General features: G+C 38.5%; 1 non-coding gene across 1 annotated transcript; it reads left to right on the forward strand.

Moving 5' to 3' along the window:
- The first annotated feature begins 215 nt into the window (after positions 1 to 215).
- Positions 216 to 377, forward strand: LOC115071792. Its single transcript, XR_003850870.1, has one exon. It is a non-coding gene; the product is annotated as a U1 spliceosomal RNA (small nuclear RNA).
- Positions 378 to 4,252: the final 3,875 nt, after the last annotated feature.

Here is a 4,252-nt window from a genome sequence, read left to right on the forward strand (position 1 = left end):
CTACAGAATGGGAAACAAGTGACTTGCTCTCTCTGCACTTCTGTTTCTTCCAGGTCCATGGCTAGGACACAAGCATGAGTAAATACATGTCTCATAACAGGACTCCATTTCTCCCATTTACCACCTTCAAAGTATGTTTGGAAAACTTCTGGGAAATGCAACGTTTCTTCAAATTATTTCTACAATTTTTCGTGCAATTTAAAAAGCCATGCCTCATACTTACCTGGCAGGGGAGACATCATGATCAGGAAGGTGGTTTCCCAGGGTGAGGCTCATCCATTGTACTTGGGATGTGCTGACCCCTGCAATTTCCCCAAATGCGGAAACTCAGCTGCATAATTTGTGGTAGTGGGGGACTGCGTTCACGCTCTCCCCTGTTAAAAAAAAAAAAATCTCTTTAAGTCTTTTAAATCTTTGGAAACTGTTCAAATGGATAAAGATCTCATTTAATGCCATTTTTTAATTCCATTACTTTTTTGGATATCAATTTGATTCCTGTGAAAATACATCAAATCTTTTTATCCTGCCCTGAAAGCATGTGTTTAGTGATGGCACAGCAAGACATCTATTTAGGCTGGCAGCATCTCATCACCCAGAGCTACATCAACATCTGTGAACTCAAGGACCAGAAACCAGTTCATAGAAAACTACAAATAACAACCATCTAGAGCTAAGAGAAGATTTTTGGAAATGTTTGTCTAGTGAGCAAAGGCAGAATTTGATCGAAGCAAGGAGCCAATATTGACTTTACCTTATATTATGCCAAGTACAGCTGTCCTTCCCTGCCAACTTTTTCTTATGCAGATTCAACTAACCAAAAATCAAAAATATTTTTTAAAATTATATCAGTACTAAATTCATATAGACATTTATAATTTATAATTTTTTTTTATTTTTAATTGAACTTATTTTTGTTGGTTTTTTTTATTGATTTTGTTATTTGACAATTTCATCTATGTCTATCGTGTAGTCTAATTCCTCTCTAACACCTCCCATGCCTATCAACCTCTCCTGATCTCTACCAGTCACGTTCCTGGATGCATGATTTGGGGCTTTGTCACCCACTTAGCTTAATCGAGGCCATTTGGAAACACATACAGACTCTTTTACCTGACATTATTTCCTAAACAATATAGTATGACATTTATATAACATTTATGCTGCATTAGGCATTATAAGTAATCTAGAGATGATCTAAAGTATATGAGAAACTGTGTGTAACATATACAAATGCTGTCATTTTATATATGGAACTTGTGTATCTGAAGATTTCAATATCTTAGGGTAGAGCGAAGGGCCCAGGATGGTTAATGCCTAGTGAATACTGAGGGATGATTATAATTCTTAGTATATTGTATTAGTGTACTATTATACTATTTTCCCCCTTCAAAACCTAAAGATTTCATGTATACAACCAGAAATGCTCACCTAGGATAAATAAAATTTGACTTTGAAAATAATTATAATATGAAATGCTAAAAAAATTTAAATATATTATCAGTACCACGTTGCCTCCTCCATGAACTCTGGCATGGAGAGCCTGAGGAAACAAGAATGGACAAGCATTTATTGCCAGACTCTGTCTCCTGTCCCAGCACACAGACTTCAGATGATGCAGGGACTCCTGAGTGCACAGCAGAGGTGAATAGGAGGTCACAAGATGGAACCCTGAAAGAAAGCTAGAGGAAGTGAGGGGTTCCCTGAAAAAGGAGGAGAAGCTAGAGAACTTGGGGTTTGTTTTTAAGTAATCTTTAATTATTTGAAAGGATGTTGATGTAAGAGGGTGACCTTTTTTTGTTTCCATCTCTTCTGGGACAGGTCAAAAGAAAATGGACTTAAGCTGGAGTGGAGAAGGCTTAGGTAAGACAGAAGAAGGAATTTCCTGAATGTGGAGATCGTTAAAAACTGGAATGAGTTACTAAGGGAGTCTGCGGACACTGCCTCCAGGGAACATTTAAAAATAAGATAAATTTTCATCTGTCAGAGAGAGTTTAGAAGTAATCCAACCAGAAGGCCTCTCAAAGCATTTTCCAGCCCTATAACCTGAAGGCCAAATTTCCTCCAATTTTATTTCTATAGTTAACTAGACATGAGATAGATGTTGGAAGCAAAATTCAGAATATCAGACACAGTAACTAGAGGCTATTCCTTTTTGTTTTATGTAAGATGGTGCTTCTCATTAAAGGATAGACTGGAATCCTTCCTGGGAACCAGATCAAGGAAAAATGCACAACTCAAAACTTGGCAGATTAACAACTGTTCAGACACCTGTACTCTCCTCACAGATACACAATGCCCCTCTGTGTACGTTGTTCCCTTAGGTCTGCTGAACACACCTTTTTAGTTCTGTTTTTCGGGATTTATTTTTGACTTTGTGTGTGTGTATGTGTGTGTGTGTGTGTGTGTGTGTGTGTGTGTGTGTGTGTGTGTGTGTGTGTGAGTGTGTAAGGGAACCCATGGAAGTCAAAAGAAAGTATTAGATCCACTGGAGTTGGAGGTACGGGTGGTTGTGAGCCATGTGATGTGGGTGCTGGGAACCAAACCCTGGTCTCTGGAAGAGCAACAAGTGCTCTTAACCTCTGAGCCATCTCTCCAGCCCTATCCAGTTTTTAATTCTGTCTTTTCCAGGTGGTTCTTCCAAATATTCCATTTCTTCAGCTAGTCAGCCACTCCAAGCAGTGTTTCAAAACCTAAGAAGATGCTTTTCCAGCAGTTTTTGGCTATGTTTCAATCTTAGCTATAGCAATCTTTAAAACAAACTTGCATTTTGTAAAACTTCATTGGAGAGTATCCATTTCTTTTCATTTTTGTCCTAAGTTTTAATCAAGCCAATCATTGGATTTAGTTGCAAGTTCAAGGATGGGAATATCCTGATACTTGAGTGTTGATAAAAAGAACATTATAGTTACCAGCTTTGTTCTTGTCTCACAACTTTCCTTTCTTTCAAACGTTTGAGTCTCTTTTGTGTCCAGTCAAGACAGGAGTTTGAAAAGGCTCTGATAAACCAGCCACGCTCCACAATCACTGGGGCCTGCTCCTCTTCCTTCTCACCACCTCTCTTCTCACTTTTCTTTTTTAAAATAATATTTTATTTTTAATTTACATGTAGGGGTATATTGCCTGCATGTATGTAAGTGCACCCGTGTTGTGCAGGATATCAGTCCCCTAGAACTGGAGTTACAGACAGTTGTTAGCTGCCATGTGAGTGCCAGGAATTGAACTCAGGTCTTCTACAAGAACAGTCAGTGCTCTTAACGGCTGAGCCATCTCTCTAGCCCAGCACTTACTTTTCTTTATAATTTGACTCCTCCCTCCTCCTCACTACCATACTCAAGAGCATTTGTTAAGTACTCCCTCTGATTTCTCCCACCCTTTTGTCCAGCAGGCACTCTCTGAATTCAAGAAAAAAAGAAAAGGAATTTGAGGCCACGCATGGTGGCACAAGCCTTTAATCCCAGTACTTGGGAAACAGAGGCAGGTGGATCTCTGTGAGTTCAAGGCCAGCCTGGGCTACATTATTGAGTTCAAGGCCAGCTGAGGCTACAGGGAAACCCTGTCTCAAAAAGACCAATAAATAATAAATAAATAAATAAATAAATAGGAATTTGGTTTGGGTAAGAAAAGAGGAGGCTGAGCTCTGACTATGTTCCTAACAGCTGTCTCTCAGTCCTTGCAAAACTCAATTCATTCATGTCATAGCCAGGTTTTGGCAAAAAAGAAAAAAAGAGAGATGCAGGCTCCTAGCAACAATGTGAACTTATTCATCAGCTGTGAATTAAAGACCATAATAGTTAACTACCCATGAGACCATCATGTCTACAGCTTTGCTTACAGATCTTAAGATCCATCCATTTACCTGCAAATTTCCCTATTTCATTTTTCTTTACTGATGGATAGAACTCCATTGTGTAAATATAACACATTTTTGTTAACCACTTGTCAGTTGAGGGACACTTAGGTTGCTTCCATCTCTTAGCTATTGTAAAAAGAGCAGCAACAAACATGGTTGTACCTAAGTGTCTCTACAATCAGATGAGTCCTTTGGGTATATGCCAAGGAGTGGTGTAGCCGGGTCATATGATAGGTTCATTTTTAGTTTTTGTTTTTTTTTATCTTTTTTTCTTTTTTTCTAATTTTTAATAACTATATGATTAGAAGAAGCATTTTACTACAGCTTTAACATATTCAGTAACACACTCCAGAGCAAGAGTATATCTCTTTCACAAGTGGGTGCAAGTTTCTAGGTTCACAG

Source organism: Nannospalax galili, unplaced genomic scaffold (genome assembly GCF_000622305.1).
Source record: "Nannospalax galili isolate Female #2095 unplaced genomic scaffold, S.galili_v1.0 scaffold158, whole genome shotgun sequence".
NCBI classification, from domain to species: Eukaryota; Metazoa; Chordata; class Mammalia; order Rodentia; family Spalacidae; genus Nannospalax; species Nannospalax galili.